This window comes from Lissotriton helveticus, chromosome 9, assembly GCF_964261635.1.
Source record: "Lissotriton helveticus chromosome 9, aLisHel1.1, whole genome shotgun sequence".
Classification (NCBI taxonomy): domain Eukaryota; kingdom Metazoa; phylum Chordata; class Amphibia; order Caudata; family Salamandridae; genus Lissotriton; species Lissotriton helveticus.
This window is the reverse complement of record NC_136070.1, coordinates 891406044-891429260: the sequence shown is the minus strand read 5'-3', so window position 1 is coordinate 891429260 and position 23217 is coordinate 891406044. Positions and strand designations below refer to the sequence as shown.

Below are 23217 nucleotides of genomic sequence, written 5' to 3'. Positions count from 1 at the left end.
AAAGATTCTGTTTATTGAATTCTGTGTTTGAGAAATATAGCAGTGATAGAGCAAAAATAGAAAGTGTTTCAGAAATTCGAAATCTTTTAGACATATGTTATGGTCAAAAACAATTTTCAAAGAATATTCAGCAAGATTGTCAGGAATTTTTAATGTATATGTTTGATGTATTGGAAGATGAAGATGTAGATATAAAAAATCTTTTTAGCCTTTCTTATCAATGGCAGCATGACTGCGACAACTGTAGTTTATCAAGTAGTACTACAATAGACACCGAAAGATTTATATATTTGACTTTACCAGACTGCAAATCAGTGCCTTTTAATAATCTAGTTAAAGCAGCTGATCACAATATGGTGTGTACCCAATGTAAGTCTGCAATGCTGTCCACATTATTTATACAAAATTATGGTCAGTATGTCATTTTAATGTTCCAACGATGTAGACCTGATGGAACTAAATTGACAACTTCTATTAAAAATTTCGTGGCTTCTCCGTTATCAATTTCAGGAAGAACGTTGGCAACTGTAGCTATTATTTATCATGACGGTCCTTCAACAACATCAGGGCATTATACAATGTATTTAAAATGTCGAAGAGGTTGGACTAACTGTAATGATACTCATTTGACTTTCAAACAACGTTTGCCTTAAAAAATTCATACCTAGTGTTTTTACAACCAAAATTTAAGTAAAGGTAATTGGCCTATGAAGACAGGAGCAGTTAATAAAAGTTAGTCTGCTGTTTAAAATTGTATTGTGAGTAAAAGTGTTCAAGATAATATAAATATTCTACTTGTCATATAGGTACTGTAAATGGATCTCATAGTAAGTGATATCAGTATTATAGGAAATGTTAAATATCAGTGAGGCAGAGATGGAAATATGAATTTTTAAATATTGTGAAAATGTTGTAGGAGCTTTTTTTTCAGAACGTTGGGAAAACGGTTATTTCAGAGTTTGTTTTCAGTAATTTAAAACATACTAATACATCTGACACTATTTGGCCTTATGGAAAAGTGAAGGAATAAGGAAAGAGTCATGACTGAACACAAGAAGGAAATGAAAACATTGAGAAATATTTCACATGTTCTTTGAGCTTTTCTTATAGAAAGTCGATGAAATGGAAGTTTTACAGAACAGCAGAGTATTTTCCAACGAAAAGGACCTTCATGATGTACTATTTGGCTCAAAAGAAAAGTAAGTGAATCAAAGATTAGTGTACATATGTGATTTGTAAGTTTATATGGGTTTTTTTTCCCGCCGTCATATGATGAGTAATTTGAACTCACTATTTTTTGTGAAATTCAATATATTCTGACAACAGGGTGCCGCTCAAGGCTACGGACTCTGTGGAGCATTTCGTTGACTGCATCTGGGAGCAGTGTGGAGCAATGCGATTTGGGGGCTGAAGAGGGTTCTGGCGAGCGGGACTGCGAGGGCCAGGCTGCTTTGCGGAGAGTGACCGGCCGCACCTGGCTCCTCTTCCCGCCCCGCCTCTCCCAACTACATAGCGCCTCGCGGCCCCCGCTCTGCGGGAGCCGCTCGAGGCTACGGACTCTGTGGAGCATTTCGTTGACTGCATCTGGGAGCAGTGTGGAGCAACGCGATTTGGGGGCTGAAGAGTGTTCTGGCGAGCGGGACTGCGAGGGCCAGGCTGCTTTGCGGCGAGTGACCGGCCGCACCTGGCTCCTCTTCCCGCCCCGCCTCTTCCTCTCCCCACCTCCCTACTTTAGTTTCACCCACCAACGCACACGCGGGACGCGCGCAGGCGAAGCCCGGGCCAAGAGCGGGCCCGTTTGTGCCCGGCCTTGTCCGGACCGGGCACCCTCTCTTGCATTTGTCCCACTCCCCTGCTAGCTTCATCGGTTTCACATTGCTGGACGTGAAACGAGGAGCAAGTCATCTATAGCCGGAGGATCTACAGTCGGAGGTATGGAAACATTTCTCATTAGAGCCAATACCATCATAGATACTGAAATTAATGTCCTTGAGAAACGCTTGTCCAAAGAACTGTTGGCTATTAAGAGATCCTCTCTGGGAACAATAGCTAATGCCAAAACACCTGAAAGACCTGCTGATACTGTTACCACTGATGGGGCTGGCCAAGCACCCACATTTGAAGCTGATAAACAGGCTTCAATGGACTTGGACATTTTGGTTAATGAAATACTTCCCGAAATTGATTTAGTACTTAATAATAATGTATCCATTTCCTCCGAACTTGATAATACCCTTAATAATACTTTGCCACAGGGGGTTAAGGAAGGGGCTACCTCAAAACGCAAGAGGTCGTATAACAAGAAAGCTGGTAGAAAATCCAAATCAGCAAAGTTACAACATGACCCCATCCCCCCTCCCACAAATTCTACTCAAACCTTGGCTAGTAGTGAGGCATGTTTCGAAAGATTGGGTGCCCTATTTAAATCGATCCTATTCCCTCTAGAGGCAAAAATGGAGAGGATAGAACTTAGACTGACAAATATTGAAAAAGCCACAGCTACTATATTAGCCAATTCCAACAAAACCAGTAACCCGAGTACCCTGCCAACTACCCTTACCATCCCTGGTCCCCCACTAGTCAATGATGCCTTACATCAAATCTGTCCTCCTGTAGGCCTTCCCTTAGTCCATCAGGTTTCCAACCAGGCCGATAATGTACCCTCGCAACACATATCTGGGCCGAAATCATGTAATACTAATACTAACAGGTTAATGGTTGATGGCCAAAAAGGTTCCCCAGCTAAAGAACCTAGAGCCCCTAGACCACGTTTGCCAGACCTTCCACCCGAAGCAAACCGCTTTATGGTAGTTTTAGCAGGAGCCCCCACCTTGGAGGCAGGAGAAACAGAAACCTTTGGCTCCCTGAAAAGTAAAGTTGTTAGGTGGCTCAACTGGAATAGACCTCTCCCGGCCCACCTTCACAACAAAATTATTATGGTAAGAAGGGTGCCCTGGCTAGGTAAGACGGTTAAGACCATACACGGGGATTGTATAACGGTCAGTTTCAGAGACCCTAGAACTGTCTCACATATTTGTGCGGGTTTCAATAGGTCCTCCGACTCTACCATCCAGACACTCCCAGTGTCCTTTTTCTTTCCACCTAACTATATGAACCATGGCAGAGGAAGAGACGACTGGACAAGGGTTGAGAGGAGGGGCAGGCAAAGAAGATATGATGTAAGACCGGTTATGCTGCCCCAGTACGCTCCCTTTTGTGATATTAATCGGTTCAGTTGTCTAGACGGTCTAGAGGGAGTTGACTGACTATCCCCAGCACACGATATAGGATTTGTTCCTCCAGACATTGTTAACGGTTTATTGGATGGAGAGGCTGAGACAAATGTAATGTCCCCAGCAGAGTGCTTGCTAACTACTGTAACCCCTAAAAGGTTGCCCTTGGAGCCATACCTGCAAGTTGACATAGCGGACATCCACCAACCCTTAATCACTTTGGATATGCCAGAGGAGCCGTTACCAACCCCGGTGCTCCTAAGTAATCATGTGTTAGTGGAGCCTGTATCTAGTCCCCCTGGTTTTAAAATCGCGTGCTGGAATATTGCCGGTTGGCGACAGAGGATGCCATCCCTGGGCTGGAGGGAATCCCTCTCCAGGTTTGACATCCTCTGTTTACAGGAGACCTGGTCTACGATAGATATCAATTTTGATGGCTTTGTATCATATAATTGTCTAGCGCAAGAATCCTCAATGGGTAGGGCAAAAGGTGGGCTGGTAATTTTACTGTCTGTGCACTTCCCAGTACGTGTGAGATCCCATACCGCCGTAGGTTCCCACTCGCAAATTCTTAGGCTGGAGCAAAGTGGGGGACGGGACACTTTGTTAATCAATCACTACAATAATATGTTTGACCCAACGAGTACCTGTGTTGTAGATGACCTAGAGTTAGTTGTAAATAAAATCTGTAGAGATATCCACAAGCTATATGACATCATCTGGGGAGGGGATTTTAATATAGGAACCTGTCCCCATTCATATACTAATGTATGTGGGTTTGACGGGGATAATGGGGAGAATCGGGCCCATTTTACCCACACTCCGTATGGAGACTCCCTTAACACCCTCCTGTTGAACTTTGACCTGGTCATCCATCAACCAGCAGTGGATAAAGATGGTAATATTGCCCCGACGTTCGTTGGGTGGAACTCAGCGTCCGTCATTGACCATTTGCTGATATCGGTTCACACTGCCCCAGTACGGTCCCTATCATTGTGGATTTTGGAATTAGTGATCATAATGCCTTAACTATGTCAACCTCCATCTGGGGGTCTACGTCCTGCTTTAAGGGTAGGATTGTTGATGAGATTACCCCTTGTAGGCAAAATGGCATTCGGATCAAATGGTGTGGGGACAACTCTGATAAATTGTTGCGGAAAATCGTGGGAGCAGGCTCAGAGGTGTTACTCTGCTGTCTTGACGATGATGCCGCCCCCGGGTGCATTATTGCTGATTTCGAGAAACTCAGCGATATTCCTAACTATAACTGGTGTGAAACCTATGGTTTTTTCAGTGAATTTCATAGGTTTTTTAAATGCTAATTCCTAACTATAACTGGTGTGAAACCTATGGTTTTTTCAGTGAATTTCAAAGTTTTTTTAATAGCAAATCTCTATAGGTATGAAATGTAATATTTTTTATAATGAATTTTTTATTGTATATTTATGTAATACTATTTTTTTATGTCTATTTTTTTTTTGCCCCGAAGCGTTACCGGGGCGCGTACCGATGCGCTTACCTGTAAGCGCATTCTTGCCACGCCCCGGTTCGCGTACCGGTGAGCGTCCCGTTAGCGCTATTGCCGCGAACGAAAACATCATCGTGACGTATCGCGTAGCCGCAGCGCACCCGGAAGCGCCCGAGCATATACGATCGCGCTACGTAAACGCCCCCGGGCGCTCGCTGACGCGCTTACGCTACGCGCCCCCGGACGCGCACCGGGGCGCGTAGCGTAAGCGCGTCGGGTCATGTGACCTGAAAATAACACTTTTTATTGGTTCAGATCAGTTTTGGTTTCCAAATGATGAAGGCCCGAGTCATGTGACTTGAAAATAAAACTTTTCATTGGTTCAGGACAGTGAATTTAATAGGTTTTTTAAATGCTAATTCCTAACTACAACTGGTGTGAAACCTATGCTTTTTTCACTGAATATATATATATATTTTTTTTTTTTTTGTTTTTGTTTTTTTGTTTGTTTTTTTCTACTGGCCTAGAAACATTGTGGGTTTTTTTGGGAGGGGGGGGGTTAGAAACAAGGAGGACAGTCTATATAAGAACCTTTTTTTGCAACAACAATTTACAACAAAAAGTTTAACTCGAAAGGGATTTATTTGCACTGCAGTTTCACCAATCCTTTGCCAGAACAGTGCTCTTTTGGGAAAGAAGACAAAATAAAAATCACAGACAGCGGCTTAGTTAACATTTTAAGTTCAATGTTCACTCTTTCCACATACAAAAAGTGGGTACAATTGAACTTAACACAAAAGCATGTGCAAATTTACGGAAACTGAGACACTGCATAAAAAGTTTCACGTTCCAAGATGACCCAATCACCTCAATTCCAGCAAAGAAATACCTTTCTTGATGCAATATTAACAGCTGGCCCACAGTAGTTACATAAAATTCTAAAAATAAAGAATAGCAGAACCATAAAACATGTACTTTCCTTTTTAAACAAATAAACATTGGAACGAATTATGGACGAATTTACACAACTGGACCTGGTGCTGCAATGCTCCAATATTTTCTAGCACAATGTTGGAAAAAACAAAGGATAATCCATTGACGCAGCTGGATAAGTATTTGATAAGAAATGCAAAAGTCTAGATCAGTAGCCACTTTAAATTGGTTAGTAATCCAAGTAACTTTACAGTGAAGTGTAACATAGAATGTATGCTATCCATTTATGGGGTAGTTTGGGAATGGGAGCATGCCTTATGCAGAGAAACTAATGCATTATCCTTTGACGACAATCACCCAGGACAGAGAAATAACACCAGGGTCTAATTAGGGGTGGATAAATCCTGTAGTGCTCCTTTTTCCTCTCCCTTCATTCCGGATATGCCCCCTTAAAATGGCATGTAGAAGCTGCTACCTTACTCTGCAAAATGAGACATGAAAAGTTGTACATTTTAAAAACTGGAAGATGTGCCAATATGGTTTGTACATAAGCTTCTGTTAAGCACTCAACGTAAAATGCTGCAGCAATATTTCATTCCTGGCATGAATGGAAAACACGGGTCTTAGATTCCGATGATCCTTAATTCTGGAAGAATAATGAGCAGCATCCAGATGGTCTGTGTACTTGTGCTCAAACAGAAATGTGAAATCAAAGGACAAAGCCCACCTACAAAGGTAGAACTGGGCATCTGGAGCTAGGATTTCTCCACCCCTGGTTTACATTCTACATTTTTTTTTCAACAATGCCAAAATGACTCAGGAGGCCAAATGAAATCAAACTGAACAGACAAGAGCGCAACATCTGTCCTCTTCCACAATTTTACTGAGCGCCAGAACTTCCAGAATAATCATAGCTGCCATAATACGGGTTCCACTGGCCCTGGCCTTGGCTCTGAGGAGGGGTAGGTGGTGCAGCAGCAGCAGCAGCAGGCGTTGCTGAGCTTTGATTCTGATAGTACTGACTATATTGCTGATTGTACTGTAAGAATAGAAAGAAAAACGAATTACAACAGGAATTACATTTACAATTCAAAGAAAAAACCACAAGGATATATATGACATTAGAAATATAAATTCCGGTCTTCAAAAGGTTCATTGTAGGCTGGCCTATGTAACAACTATAGGTATTAAACTTGTACTGGGCATTTTTCTGATGGAACCATCCCACAATCTTTTCTCCTGACTTTACTGGGAAAGAGGGGTTCTCTTGAATTGATCACAATTAGTTTCAGCAACAGAATGGTACTTCTATAAGCCAACTAGAGGTAGGATATAGGAAATGTTACTCATCTATAACAATCAGTTTTCAGAATACTTAATTATAAATTATGAAGCCGCTTCCTATGCCTGGGCCAAAATTAACAGCGTGTATCCTCACTTGAAGCACAGAAATAGCCTTTGCCTCAGACTCTTTTTCAACTAGCTAAGTGTACCTTTCGATGCATTCTGGGCACAGGATATTCTGGGCCAAATATTAGGAACCAGGAGATATAGTTTGCTAAGTGATATGCTGCACACCTGAAGATAAAACATAAAATGCGCTTACATAAAACGGGCAAACGTGCTATAAATCCATATTTAACAGGGGTTACATTTCTGAAAATGAAGAAAAATGTTTCATTTAAACAATACAGAAAAACAAGAACATTTTAAAAAACAGTATTAGGCTCATGGTAATCCTGGATTTCACTCATCTAGCAGATGTAATAATGCTTGACGATGTTTACATGCACTCGGATAAAAGGCCAATGGATAAGGAGGAACAATTGTTTTTTCTCATTGGGTGATTCGGGTGTAGAGAAAATGGGACCATTAGACTTTTTTCCCTTAAACTTAAGAATGTGATGCTTTTGTTGATCAATGCCTGCCGCCCTCCCAACAGAGGGTCAGAGAAACAAGACTGCTGCTGAATGGAATGTTTCAATACCAGCAAGAAGGGTAGCATAATTATAGGTTTGAAACTGTTAGATGGTTCGTGTGAGCCACATCACATGGAGCTGAGATAATCAGCTGAATTTAAAGCAGCTTCTGAAAGTTTATATAATGAATGTCTTCCAGGTTTATGCCATCACTGGTCTTCAAAACATTCCTATAGCAAATAGAGCGCCACATGGACCCATCTAAAGCTGAAATTAAAACATTACTTTTAACTTGTGTTACTTCAAACGATATATTCAAGCAATCCTTGGGGGTCAGGCTTAACTGTACTTGGCCCTTTTTTAATGCAAGGCCATTAACATGCTGAGGTTTATGTTCCCAAGAGCACCAAATTCTAAAAGATCTTTCAGGTCACTCAAATTGACTACAGGCCTCGAAAAATCAACTGGCAATTGTGAGTAAACTTTTATCAGGTTGCGCTATTTTGAGAACACCTACTAGTCCCATCTGGTGAGTGAACTTAGGCTGGAAAGGAAACCGGTGTCTGTTCAAGGAAAGAGGCCAAATGTTAGTTTCTCTTTTTAATAACTGCTGCTTGGAAAATTGAATTCATTTTTCTCTCCCTTACTAGAGGTAGAGGTTTTTGTCAAGTGAGCGGTCTGAAGATGTGAGTTATTTTCCTCCAACACATTTAAATAGCCTGTTAATTAATAATACAAGTATTTCAAAATATATCTCGGATTATGAAAGCACTTTTTTTGTAACTCAGAAGTGAGATGCAAACAGAGTTAAATCGGGAGCAGAAAACCCAGAAAACTTTACTTGGTGCACCATTTCCAAACATGGTTTGTACACTATATAGTTTTATCAGTAAAACCGCATGTCCGTGGGTAAGTTTTCGACCATTTCAATGTAAAATCTGCTGAGTACAAATGACAGCGTGCTACCACTTAATGCTTTGAATATGTATTTATTAAAAGAGATAACATAATTTGAGAAACATTCTTGCCCCCGCCTCGATGACAATGTTGTTACTTAACTAAGAGGCAAGTCAGGGGTCATGTGTATCCTGTGGCTAGATTTGTATAATATATGGAAACAAAAGTTTAGTCTATTAAATCAAACAAGGATTGTTTGTATAGAAGATATGCTGAACTAGGTCTAGTCTAGTAACACTTATGATTTTTCGAGGCCTACAACATGACCGTTATATATGCTTGTATTTTAAGAGCCTATCGCCTAGATAGTCACTAATCATTTGCCTTGCAGCCACATTACTTTTGGTTGGTTCCAGGCAAATTCTTAAGACAAGGCCACTTGACTTAGTCCACGTGGCCACCAGTAGTTACTCTTCAGCAATCGTAGTAACTGGCTCGAGACCATGACAGCTTCTTGAACTTGGTATCTGCTGTAAACAACTCTGAACAGCAACTATCCTTTAGTTTGTAAACTCCATGAGCTACATTTCGTTGTCCTGATGTGGACATAAGAGGACTGACAAAGAGCAGGTTCACTACTTTTTGGTTGAGCTTTGTACTTCAGTCAAGCTTCAAGGTTGCGGCCTTAAAGATCGCTAAGATTGTCTTGGCAGAACTCTAAAGGACTGATGTGAGGATTAGGCCATTTGAGTCTCATGATCACTGTGACAGGTGTTTGGAGCCCTGGGCCATTACTGGGAGCTTCAGAAACACTAGGGTTGTGTCAATCAGTTTCCTTGGGACCAGGTGGACAGGGATACTGGGCTCCAGCTGCATCGATTGAAGTCTTTCCCAACTGGTGTCCTGGGGTAACAGTACTACTAGACCCTAAACAAGGTAACCAAGGACTCCCCATCCAGCACTTGACTCTCAGGGTAGCAAGACTGAGTAGTACAAGGCCTGCATGATAAATGTCTAGTAAGTACTTTGTCACAAAAGTAAAGAAAAACACTTTAACGCACACACAAAAAATTCACTACACATAACCAAGGTAAACAGTAAAACGAAGTCTACCACCCCTCTGGACCAACGCTCTGACGCCAAACATCATAATATAGCACCTAGAAGACAAGCACTACGAAAAGTAGAACCATTGCACTATGCAGGCACTGATGTACAGGTTTACTCCTAAAAGTCAGATCAATGAGTTCCATAACCTATATATTAGTGACTTTGCTTCCGCAGGTTATGAGGCCAAATGTTTCCAGTCCGCCAACTATACCAGCAACCAAAAGAACAGCAATGCCCACCTTTTCTTAGAAACACCACCACTCTTGTGGAGTCAGGTTATCGGTGCCAGGTGTCTAGGCACAGCTACTGGAATCTTAGTCCAGTAATAACTGGGCTAAGTGTAGTAGGCTAGTGGATGGCCATGGTGCAAGTACATAGATATACCCTTGGGTGACACAAATAGCGGTGGGGTCGATATCTATCTGGTTACTGTGTAGATTTTCTAATAGCAGCGCAAGGCACTTCGACTGCTACTGGTAAAACTTTAGACTACGCAAGTCCTTGAGTAAGGATGCACCATTGCATTTATTAGCCGGAAGGAACTTCCCCGGGTTTCTCTCAATGTGCAACAACTTATCTTAAGCAGCTGCCTGAAGTGTTCATGTGCGTCAAAATAAGACCGCTCTTAGACAGGATCTCACAAATAGCAGGATGTGTCCAGAGATGCTGCAAAGTGCTTTGTATGTTGAGCAGAAGACCAACTTCTAAGTCATACTGGCAAATTCATGTCTATGTGCAAATCTGACAAACACCATTGGCCTTATTCCCAGATCTAGCAAAGGAGAATGGCATTCAAAAGGATTTCACTTCTGGATCTCTGCATTAACCAATCATATGCTGGTGTTTGGCCTCTCAGAAGACAAATTAATTGCTAAATAGCTCATCAAGCAGATGAGGCTAGTCTTACTCTCTGCTCTTATTGACAGGCTACTTCTGTATCCTGGTTGTCCCTCTAATCCCAGGGGAATATTTTCTGCTTGTTCACCGAGTGACAACTGCTTGGGGGAGAGTTTGCTACCCAAAGCCTCCTGCCACCCCCACGCCCCAGTACCAGCACGTGTCACCAGAAAGTACTATTAATCAACTCCAGGAAAGGGAGCCCTGGCTACATGAGACTGGCTATTACACAGGGGGGGGGGGGGTAACAGCAGTTCCAGCAGGGAAAGTTTGAGCTAAATACAGTTAAGAGCAGGCTCCTTCCTTCAACCCCCAAATGGGGGAGCTGGGATGTCAAGCAGAACAGAAACTAGCCCCGCTTATATTAAACACACTGCCTCACCATATAACACATCCAAGATATGATAGAGGCCAAATAATCTGGGAAAGTGAGATATCAGACTTTACCAAGAGGAAGTGTACATGCAAGCCTTTCCAAGCGATACAGGTACCACCGGTTAACAGATGAAGGCAACAATCACAGTCCACATCCCACAGCCTGGATAGAAAGGGTAGTAACTAGTCTGTAAACGAGTGGTGCACTTTTCGCGCTCCTTCACACTAGTGTCACAATCCATTGCAACCAGAGACCCTCAATGGACAGGCACGATTTTCATGTTCTCCTAGGTAAAAATCCAAAACGCTAGGCAATTTTCCAGGAGATCAACATAGAGCAGAGAAGCAAGCTCTCCAGAGCTACACAGAAGGCATTCCGTCCCAACACTTTACTTCACGCTCCCTTAACCCTGCTTTTGCTAGTCCCTCTCCTCCAGGAGGGACACAATCTTGCCATACTTATGGTAGGATACAATGGCTGTACAGTATGCTGCTTGCCAGTCAATCCTTTATCATTTGCTAGAAACATTACTCTTGGGTGGTCTGGCAAAAACCCCCATCATATCAAAGGAGGGTTGATGCCTAAAAGATAGCCAGCTCGAGTGTTGCACGATAACATTTTTGTTCTTGGGAGGAAACTTGCTACTCATCTTTTCTACCATGTTACATTAAAGCAACCTACTCATATAAATCTCTCTTTACAACAAATCACCAAACAGTCAAAAATATGACGCCATATCAATGCCTCACGCACAGCCACAAGTTCTCTGCAGAATGACTGCAGCACATCTGCTCGGAACCAGATACAAAACTAAAACACTATATATATATATATATATATATATATATATATATATATATATATATTACCTACTGGCGGTCGCCAGTAGGTATATATAGTTAGGATTTTTTCTCTATGGGATTTTTGAAAATTCTATGTCTAATAACTTTGGCGTTTGTGGACGGAATTGGCTGAAATTTTCAGGAAAATGTAACATTTTGTTTCTGAGCAGCCCCTGAAAATTTGGGGGGGGTTCGTCAAGGGGGGGCCGAGAAAAAAGGGGGGTCCAAAAACATGTTTTTAACATTGAGTTTTCCATAGGGCGGTTGGCCTCACTTTTAGCCCGAACGGCGGAATGGATTTGCACGAAACTTGGCAAAACTGTAGGGACTGGTAGCCCGATGTGCCTTTGCTAGGTCTCAATATATGTGCTCCAGTGGATTTTGAGAAATTAACGTTCAAAAAAAGATATATATCTGTAACAGCGGACCGGGCAGCGCTCCAGTTCGCGTACTTTTCGCGTTACGGAGCTTTGTGAAGCGAAGCTGATTGGTTCTCCGGCGTCTGTAAACATTCCAAACAGTCCGTAGCGGCCGCCATCTTGTCTCTCGGTAGGATCGAGAGACAAGAGGAGGCCAAAGCGAAGGGGCAAATGACCATAAGGGGGCATAGTAGATCCGCCCTGACCCCCTAGGTTTGATGTGAAGGTTTTTAAAGGACCCCTCGGGGCAAAAAAAAAAAAAAAAATAATAATCGAACGGCTGAATGGATTTGCACGAAACTTGGCAAAATTGTAGGGACTGGTAGCCCGATGTGCCTTTGCTAGGTCTCAATATATGTGCTCCAGTGGATTTTGAGAAATTAACGTTCAAAAAAAGATATATATCTGTAACAGCGCTCCACTTCGCGTACTTTTCGCGTTACGGAGCTTTGCGAAGCTGATTGGTTCTCCGGCGTCTGTAAACATTCCAAACAGTCCGTAGCGGCCGCCATCTTGTCTCTCGGTAGGATCGAGACTCAAGAGGAGGCCAAAGCGAAGGGGCAAATGACCATAAGGGGGCATAGTAGATCCTCCTTGACCTCTTAGGTTTGATGTGGAGGTTTTAAAAGGGCCCCGCGGGGCAAAAAAAATAAAATAATAATAATCGAACGGCTGAATGGATTTGTACGAAACTTGGCAAAATTGTAGGGACTGGTAGCCCGATGTGCCTTTGCTAGGTCTCAATATATGTGCTCCAGTGGATTTTGAGAAATTAACGTTCAAAAAAAGATATATATCTGTAACAGCGCTCCGCTTCGCGGAGATAAAATTATCTCCGTATTACCTAGCTGTTGCTAACACCAGTTAGCGACCGCTAGTAGGAGATAGCGACCATCTTGGGCTCCACTTTGCATGTCAGTGATATTTATCACTAATGACATGCAAAGTGGGCATGCCAAGATGTTAGCGACTGGAAACAGTCGCTAACATCGCTATCTCCTATTACCAACTTTTGGAGATATTCGCGCTAAGCGCGAATATCTCCAAAAAGTAACACCTGCCCTGAGCAGTTCTTAGCCATGTTATCCAATGGGAGGTGGATAACATGGCTAAGAGCATTAGCTCGGTAATGCATGAATATCGCTGACTTTTCAGCGATATTAATGCATTGCGGTCGTTTTTCATCGCATTTGCGATAAACCTTGATAATAGCAAGGTTTATCTGCGATAATTTCTGACGATGCTTAGCGGTAAAAAATTCGTTGCTAAGCATCGTTAGGGATAAATATCGCTTAACTTTGGTAATATGCCCGAACGTCTGTTAACGTTCGATTCGAAGGAAATCAGGAAGTGTTGAAAAACATTGTCTGCGCCATCTTGCCTTTTTTCAAATGCCACACTTTTGTCGTGCACGGCAGCCATTTTAGATGCCTTGACCGGACCCACTCTCTGCACGCTGTCGATCCTTAGCATGGCTCCCCACCCTCGCAAGCATCTCCCCCAGGCACTGGTCACCCCCGCTCTCTGTCTCATGCATGGGCAATAAACCTCCCCCCATCTGCGCTGCTCTTCCCTGAGAATCACACCCTGTGCCCGCCCGACACCTCCCTTTCGCCCTATTCACTACCGCACCCTCTGACACTCCTTTTCCTCTGTGTCCGATTGTCCAGGCCGGTCCTAGGCTATCAGCTAGCCCTGCAGATGTAGTTTATGGCCCCAGCTGTAAAGAATCACCCCTCTTCAAAGGAGTTATAGTAGATCAAGGCCCACACCCGATGAGATCCGTCACAGCACACGCGTTCCTACTATCTGAAAACCATCCTGTATTGTGATTGGGGAGGGGACCGAGCCTGAAGCGGAAGATTCCAGGGATGACTCTTTGTACATCAAAGTTTTTACAATTATGTGTCACATTAAAAATATATAGCACTCCAACAAAGTAGTAAGATTATAAAACTTTAATAACTTATAAATATATACAACAAAACAAAAACAGTAAAAACATTTAAACATTTTTAGGGAAAAACAACGAAGTAGCGGTCGGCTGTGCGAATAGTCCCAACGCAGCACAACGTCCAGATTTCTGGACGGCACCCAGGTGATGTTGCCTGGGTGCCGCACTGATTTCGGTATCCGGCGTCGAGGGGGGTGGGTCGTCAGTAGCAAACTGTTGTGCGAATAGTTCCAAGACAGCAGAACGATGGCACCAAGGCGATGTCCAGTAAGTTGCCGCCCTCCGAATAACGGCGTGGGGCGCCCCGGGGGGGGGGGGGAGGCGGCGTGAACGGGCCTCTCCAGGTGGAGTTTCGTCTGCTGTAGTGGGGCGCCCCTTTACCGTTTCAGTTGCCATTCCGTCCGCTTTTGGTCCACTGTGTCAAAAGCCGCAATTCAGCTGAGTTGCGCCCACTCTTGCGGTGCAGCGATAGGCGGCTGTCACAGGACTCTCAAAATGGCGGCAGGCTCTTTCCTTTTTGGGCCTGGTCCACTGAAATGGCCCTGGGACACCTTGGAAATCGCACGCTTGTCTTGTAGGTCTTGGACCCCATTCTCGAAAGCGTCCCCTCCGCCTTGAGGATTCAACAAAAGTTTTGGGGGCCCCCGACTCCTGCAGGCTTCTGGTGGGGAGCGGCTGCCATGATTGCTCGCGGAATGACCACGACGGAGCCACGAGATGGTGGTGCTTTCATGTTGACGCCAGCTTCAGTCTGAAACATTCAGAAACAAGGTGGGGCTTTCATCGTTTGGGAAAAAAAAAAGTTTTCATCCAATGAAAAGTGTTGTTTTTAGGTCATATGATCAAGCCTTCCATCATTAGGAAACCAAAAGTAAAATGAACCAATGAAAAGTTTTATAAACAAGTCACATGACCTGTTATGCGGCATAGGGTATAAAATGCGGAGAAAATAAGTTGGCACGTGAGGCGGCGTCAGTAGCGGACCGATGTGCGAATAGGGCCAAAGGCAGCGCAACAATATTTTCTGATTTGAAGACACCACAAGGCGCTGAGATGCCAAGATCCGGATGGCACCGAGGTAGTGTCTAGGTTGCCGCACTGGTGTGGCCATCCAACAATGCTGAAAGTCGGCGTGGGGCGCCCCGTTGGCCTGTGAGTTCGCGTCAGTAGCGGACCGATGTGCGAATAGGCCGAAGGCAGCACAACGCGCCAAGATCCGGATGGCACCGAGGTGGTGTCTAGTAAGTTGCCGCACTGGTGTGGCCATCCTACAATGTTGAAAGTCGGCGTGGGGCGCCCCGTTGGCCTGTGAGATGGCGTCAGTAGCGGACCGATGTGCGAATGGGGCCAAAGGCAGCGCAACAATATTTTCGGAATAGAAGACACCACAAGGCGCTGAGATGCCAAGATCCGGATGGCACCGAGGTGGTGTCTAGCAAGTTGCCGCACTGGTGTGGCCATCCTACAATGCTGAAAGTCGGCGTGGGGCGCCCCGTTGGCCTGTGAGATGGCGTCAGTAGCGGACCGATGTGCGAATAGGGCCAAAGGCAGCGCAACAATATTTTCTGAATAGAAGACACCACAAGGCGCTGAGATGCCAAGATCCGGATGGCTCCGAGGTAGTGTCTAGGTTGCCGCACTGGTGTGGCCATCCTACAATGCTGAAAGTCGGCGTGGGGCGCCCCGTTGGCCTGTGAGGTGGTGTCAGTAGCGGACCGATGTGCGAATGGGGCCAAAGGCAGCGCAACAATATTTTCTGACTAGAAGACACCACGAGGCGCTGAGATTCGGTTACCACCGAGGTGGTGTCTAGCAAGTTGCTGCACTGGTGTGGCCATCCTACAATACTGCTCCGAATAACGGCGTGGGGTGTCCAAAGGGGGGGGGGGAGGCGGCGTGAACGGGCCTTCCCAGGTGGAGGCTCGTCTGCTGTAGTGGGGCGCCCCTTTACCGTTTCAGTTGCCATTCAGCTGAGTTTCGGCCGGTCTTGATGCTACAGCGACAGGCGGCTGCAACAGGACTCTCAAAATGGCGGCCTGTTCTTTGGATTTGGGCCTGGTCCACTAAAATGGCCCTGGGACACCTTAGAACTCGGACGCTTGAATTGTTTTTTCCTTTCCTCTATATGCAAAAAAAGGTAAATGCCCGGTACGTTACACGCTTCATCTGCCACGATGTACTCTCCAGAGGAACCGAAAAAAAATATAGTTATGGTAACTATACCATGCATCGTCATATGGAGAGGTGGCACCGATTAATTATAGTGCTGCATAAAAGAGAGATTTGGAGAAGAACCCCCGACCTGCCAGTACATTCGTCAAAGAAGTGGCACTGACAGCATCAGAGGCAAGGGAAACGGTCCCAAATATTTAAAAGAACTTTGGAAAGATTAAAATGACATGTTTAGATTGTGGCAAATTAATTTCATGTGGACAGATGAGTGTTACTCTAATAAATACAGCATATGAACATCATCATAGTCGATGGTTGGTAGAGACATTTTGACTATATCCTGGACCTGCCCGTCCTCGCCCAAAATGGCGCCGGAATAAATGGGACTCGTAACTCCTTGTTGTGTACTTGTTGTACAACTTTGATATCACGAGATACGTATGCAGTTTTGAAGCACATGGCGGGCGGGGACGAGAATAGATTGAATATTTCGACATCTCTATTGATATTAAGTTGTGATGTGTTATTGATTACTGTACTATTGAAAGTTCGAATTAACGTCACCCATGGTACTTGCCCGCAAATGTATATCTAGATAATTTTATTGTAACTGGCCCTGTCGTATTTTAATTATAAAATGTACGTCCACCGATTCCGCAACTTTTAGACACCTTAGTTCTTGCAACCTAATGGCCCGCCCGTTACGTTCCTCTACAGTGTAAATGTCTCCTCATCATATACGATTACAGTTTGCTCCGTGGCCGGCGCACGTGGTTATAGGCCCGTATTTGTATACTGACATTTTCACAATAAAGGTTTTTAAAAGAAAACATGGTAGTAGTATTTACATTGGTAAAGTTTTTAATAATAGTCACTGTTTTAGAATCAGTAAAAAGCAAGTGAAATAAAGCAGACCAATTACATGAAGGGTAAAAGGTATAATACGCAGGAACGCAGTAAAGATAAATGGTCAAGGGCTGTTGTGTTTTCTACTCCTGCAACATAAAGTGATCGATAAGAATCTCATATTCAAGCGTATCGGCGACTAAGACAGCAGGTCGACCCTCTTTTGCTCAACGGCTCCGTCATGGGACGAAGAAACGCCCTTTTTCTCGAAAAAAGAATATATTTTACTTGCAGGACAGTTGTAAATTTTCCGGGAAAGTACATTAGCCTGGAACATTATAACATATATGTTTAAGAAAAAATAATGTTCGGAAGTAATAAAAAGCGTAATTTTTAGGTCATATGACCAAGCCTTTCATCATTAGAATAAGAAAAGTAAAATGAACCAATGAAAAGTTTTATTAACAAGTCACATGACCTGTTATGCTTACGTTACGCGCTGCGCGTCGCGCCCCGGATCACTTCTGGATGCGCTAACGCGGCGCGTCATATGACGCATTACGCGACAACGCAGGTCCAGAATATAGTCGAAATGTCTCCACCAACCAGCAGTTGGAACACAACCCCTTTCAGCAGGCTAAATAGTTCTGTTAAATGACAACAGAAGGGACAGGCAACAAGAACCATCAGTCAAAGAGGGGAGGGCTAGTTCTTCTCTACCGGGTTACGTTGGGGCGCTACCGGAACTGATCGAATTGGTAGTCAACAGTGTTTCTGGATGTTTCAGACTGAAGCTGGGGTTAGCATAAGAGCACCACCATTTCGTAGCTCCGTCGTGGCCATTCCGCGAGCAATCATGGCAGCCGCTCTTTATCGTTATTTTGGGCGGGGTGGGTGGCGGAGTCGAGCTGTATTGCAGCCATCATGGTGTGGAGTTTAGTTCATCTCACTAGTTTCGTATTTGTCATGAGGGGTTGTTCCTAATGTTTCTATTTTAGGGAGGTCAAAAAGAGATCCCATTAGTGGCCTACTGATTTTGCTCGATTCCTTATGTTTTTTTACACGATTTTTCCTTATCTGCAAAGACTAAACAGAGTATTGCGACTCTGTGTTTGTTTGTAAATAGAGAATGAAGCAAAGAGAACCAATTCTAAAACAGTAAATGCTTGGATAACAATCAATCAAATGGAGAGAGAAGCAGGCACGACGTATTACAACGGGGGCAAAGGCCTGCGTTAACTACCTTTCACTATCTGCAAAGAGAGAGTACTCCTAATAGAAATGAGGGGGGGGGCAGCATTCAAAGCAGATGAGTGTGCATAAACACGAAAATGTTTTTACTTACCACGTATTTGACATTCGACAGCTTATGATATTTGCTATTAAAAAACCATTGAAATTCACTGAAAAAACCATTGGTTATAGACCATATATAGTTAGGAATTAGCATTTACAAAACCTTGAAAATTCACTGAAAAAACCATAGGTTATAGACCATATATAGTTAGGCATTAGCATTTACAAAACCTTGAAAATTCACTGAAAAAACCATAGGTTATAGACCATATATCGTTAGGAATTAGCATTTAAAAAACCTTATTTTACTCACACAAAACCATTGAAATTCCATATATAGTTAGTTGCACTAACTATATATCGCGCACCCGCAATCCACTGCTGATGATGTCACATATTACATCATTCATGACATGGTCAGTGACATCACTGATGACATCACTGATGACATCTCAAATGACATCACTGATGACATCACTGATGACATCTCATTTGACATCAATGACCACATCACTGATGATATCATTCATGTGACAATACAATGCATCTCCTCACATTTTAATATAACCTCTGTTTCACCCAGTGTTAAATACAGAGTATAATTTTTGAAACCATTGACACACCAATACTAGTTACTACATACGCACTCACTGATTCGTACGTCTACACACACATTCACTCATTCACCCATACAATCATTCATACATACAATCACTCATCTTTACAACACTATCATATGCACTCATACACCTATACAGACACTCACACTCTGCCACTCATCCATGGAGTTACTCACACACCTAGTCAGTCCTGTAAAGAATCAATCACACTTCCATTTTCTAATCTATACATTTAAACATAGAGCACCTTACGTTTTCAACCATATACTAACACATACTTACTCTCTTATACAATCATTGATAGAAGTACACATTGATCTGCACAGAGTCACACACCTCCCAGCCAGCCACACACACACTCAGTCTCCCATGCAAATACTTGGGCAATCAATCAATAACCCATATAGTTACTCATATAGCTACTGATCAACACATGCAGCAGTTTACAGAACAACAGACATAATGATGCACAAATTAAGACAGTTTAGTCACTAACCCATGCACTCAGTGAGACACATTTAATCACTCACTCATACATTCAGTCATGCACCTACTAAATCCTTCGTCCAGACACTTATACATCCACTCATTCTTCAATGTGTAAGACATATTTTAACTTTACAGAAACATACAGTCACTGGATGTTGTCATCAGTGATGTCATCAGTGATGTCATTTGAGATGTCATCAGTGATGTCATCAGTGATGTCACTGACCATGTCATGAATGATGTAATATGTGACATCATCAGCAGTGGATTGCGGGTGCGCGATATATAGTTAGTGCAACTAACTATATATGGAATTTCAATGGTTTTGTGTGAGTAAAATAAGGTTTTTTAAATGCTAATTCCTAACGATATATGGTCTATAACCTATGGTTTTTTCAGCGAATTTTCAAGGTTTTGTAAATGCTAATTCCTAACTATATATGGTCTATAACCTATGGTTTTTTCAGTGAATATATATATATATATATACACACACCCCTACATAAAACATCAGCAATCATGCACTACAAACTAAACAGCCACTTCGGAAACATGAAAAATAAAAACACATTACATTTTACACACCTACAGGTGTATACAGAATTTAATTAAAATCCATTAGCATAATTTAATTATAACAAAGTGGCAAAAGGTCCAGTTAAAAACAACTAAACTTTAGAGTATCTTATTTCAACTACCTGTTGATACTGCTGGTTATAACCTGCTGGGCTGTAGCTCTGTGCTGCTGCAGTTGCAGATGCTGGCGGAACTGCTGCAGGTGCTTGAGGTGGGGCACTGGCAGAAATTGGAGGAGGAGGACCTGAAGGTAGTGGCTGGGAGTAACCTTGACTATAACCACCACCAGCCCCTCCACTGTAGCTACTGCTTCCACTCTGACTGTATCCTGACTGGTTATAGCCTTGACTGTAACTTGGCTGCAAAAAAGAAAACATAAAACATTCATTCTTGCACCTCAACACTATCCAAAATTACAAAAGTGATGCACTTTCAAATAAAAGTTTGCCATTAAAAAACTACTGAACATAGTAAACCTTTTATGGGTGTATGCTCCGAATCTAGATAGTGAGCAACTGTGAAATGTTTACTCCAGAATTCGGCTTTTACTATGCTCTAGTGTGGAGCGTATGTCTAGAAGGAACTAATTTAGGTAACCATTAACTAACTTTCTGCAAGGAATAGTGCCGTTTTAGCCTCAAGAAAGCTAGACCCCCCTGGACTTGATGTAGTAAAGGGTAATACCGACTATTCAACAGAAAGCACTGCATTTAGACAAGACCAGGCAGCTCTTCATTTAGAAAAGGCACTATTTTAACGGTGGCTGTTGGTCGCATTTAGATACAATTTCAGGGAGCTCACTGTCTTAAGACAGTCACATACAAAAACAATGAGCAGCACTGTTGGTTCCAATGAAACAATTTACTTTCCCGGCATACAACTAGAATTAATTCTTAATATGCACTTGTAATATTGCTCACGGAAGGAGAAAGGCATGGTAACAAATCGTGATACTTGCCTCTAGCATGACTTATGCATCAGTTTAATGACAGTTGACATTTTAGTGCGTGTTCACGACTTTCCTATAAAAGAGCGAATTCTACGTAAGGTCACAGCTCTACAACCTATGCAACCCCGGGGCACACAATACAGCTATTCGAGACCTCTCCCATAGCATTAGAGAAGACGCAGGGGTTTTACCCAGAAATGGCCTTTCAACTGGATAAAGCATTCCATATTCCTGGGGGCAACCCTTTCACATCATCTTCCGATGGGAAGGGAAACTTCAGCAAAATCGCACCCCTCGCAGAAGCATGCAAGCTACTACAGATAGATGGTAATGAGGAGTCTGACTCTGGACTGATTGCGAAGGATCGGAGAAACAGGCGATATCTGAGGCGGCAAAATTTGTCCCGTTCTGGAAAATCCAGACCGGACTGCTATAATGGCCCTGGAGAGTAGCTATCTCAAGAATTGAGGACTCTGGAGATCTCTTAAATCTGCCAGGGCATTTCAAATTGTGTTTTAGATTGGGGGGAGGGGGGTCCGCCAGGGACGTCGAGGAGCTAGCCCTGGCGGTGTGCCAGGTATGGCCCTCATTCACATGAATGCTGGATTAGCACTGGATCTGCCCAGTGTCCTAGGCATTTCTTGACTTTTTTTTAGGGGTGCACACATACACAACACATCCAACAAACATTGTCTCTACATCAAATGGAGGTGGTTCTCACGATACAGACCTCGGGCGAATGGGTTGAGGACCCATAACTCGGCGAATTAAGAAAGCGACTCATTTTCCAAATTCATGCCTCCTAATGCATTGAGAGTGGTCACCCTTAACATGAAGGCCCTTAATAACCTAGTTAAGAGGCTGGCTATCTTCTATCTGGAACAGACACGAAAATATATGCCTATTCCAGTAAACCCACCTGGGGGCGGGCGATTGGCACCAACTTAATACTAGGGTCTTCCCTCACCAATACCTTCCATTCATGGCACACAAAACAGCCGGGTTGCAATACTGGTGTCAAGATCTTTTCAGGGGAGGCTGGGCCCCAAACTAGCAGAAATTAGGGGCCGCTTGCTTGTCCACTGGGTACAGTTGGGCCCCCACATATTGGTCCTTAAATGCACCTAATGAAGGACAGGGTTGGTTCTTGGAGGGCGGTAGCCAGAACCATGACAGCACAGGATAGATTGTTCTTTGTAAGGGGTGGTCTTAATCTAGCTTTTCACAAAGATCTAGACCACTCGGTCTGCAGGAAGAGAAGGGCGGGAGAAGTGTCAAAGGATTGTACCCTTTGGATGCGAGAGATGGGTTTGAGGAATTTGTGGACAGCGTCGCCCACAAACTAGGGACTATTCTTTTTATTCCCACCCACATTTCTTGGGATCCAGGGACCTTCTGCCGTCGGTTACGGTGGAGGATATAGAATGAAGAGTGCTATCTGATCAATTGGCCATATCCTTAGATCTTACACTATCACAGCCCAACAACCCCCTCCCCCGCCCATGGCATGGCACCTCAGGGAAACCCTCCTGCAGAGCCCTGCTGTAATAAGCAGATACAGAAGGCAATCACAGACTATTTTGGTGCAGACAACCCAGACGTCCCTATATAACTGGTGCAAAATGCTTTAAAAGCGGTTATCAGAGGTGAATTTATCACTGTACAAGGGCCCCTAGAATTTGGTGTCAATTGGAGGCTGCCACGAAACAATTAGCTGGGCTAGATCTCGATAGAGCCGAGTATTCCTTACTTCGCCGAAAACATTCTTTTTATGTGGGAGGGAATACACACGGGAGGTTGCTAGCTAATAGACTCCCAGGGGCTGACATTGAGCTCGGAGTTTGAGTCCTTATTGAGGGAGGGTGCGGTTGTTGAAGGGGATGGTCCTACTACTTCTAGATTTAGGGACTTCTACAAAGTTCTTTATTCAGCACAGGCTTTCCCTGCAGAAAAACCCCACCTTCTACCTCCAACGATCGAACACAGCTCACCTGACTGAAGAATGGTGCCCGGACTTGCTTGCCCAATTCGAATAGTCCAAGTTCTCATGCCCATCTTGAGGAATACAACCTTTAAAATCCCTGGGTCCGGGTGGATTTCCGTCAATTTTTTTTTTTTTTACAAGACCTTCTGTATCACATTGGCCCCTTTCCTCACTAGGCTTTCCAATTCTATCTGGGGCCTACCACAATCCCACCCTCGTTGATGAAAGCATCAATTA

General features: G+C 43.5%; 1 long non-coding RNA gene across 1 annotated transcript; it reads right to left on the bottom strand.

Annotated features, from left to right (window-relative positions):
• Positions 1 to 5324: 5324 nt before the first annotated feature.
• Positions 5325 to 20380, bottom strand: LOC144781963 (uncharacterized). Its single transcript, XR_013601095.1, has 2 exons — positions 20170 to 20380; positions 5325 to 6673 (listed from the first exon to the last, which is right to left on the bottom strand). It is a non-coding gene; the product is annotated as an uncharacterized LOC144781963 (long non-coding RNA).
• Between the last annotated feature and the right edge of the window lie 2837 nt (positions 20381 to 23217).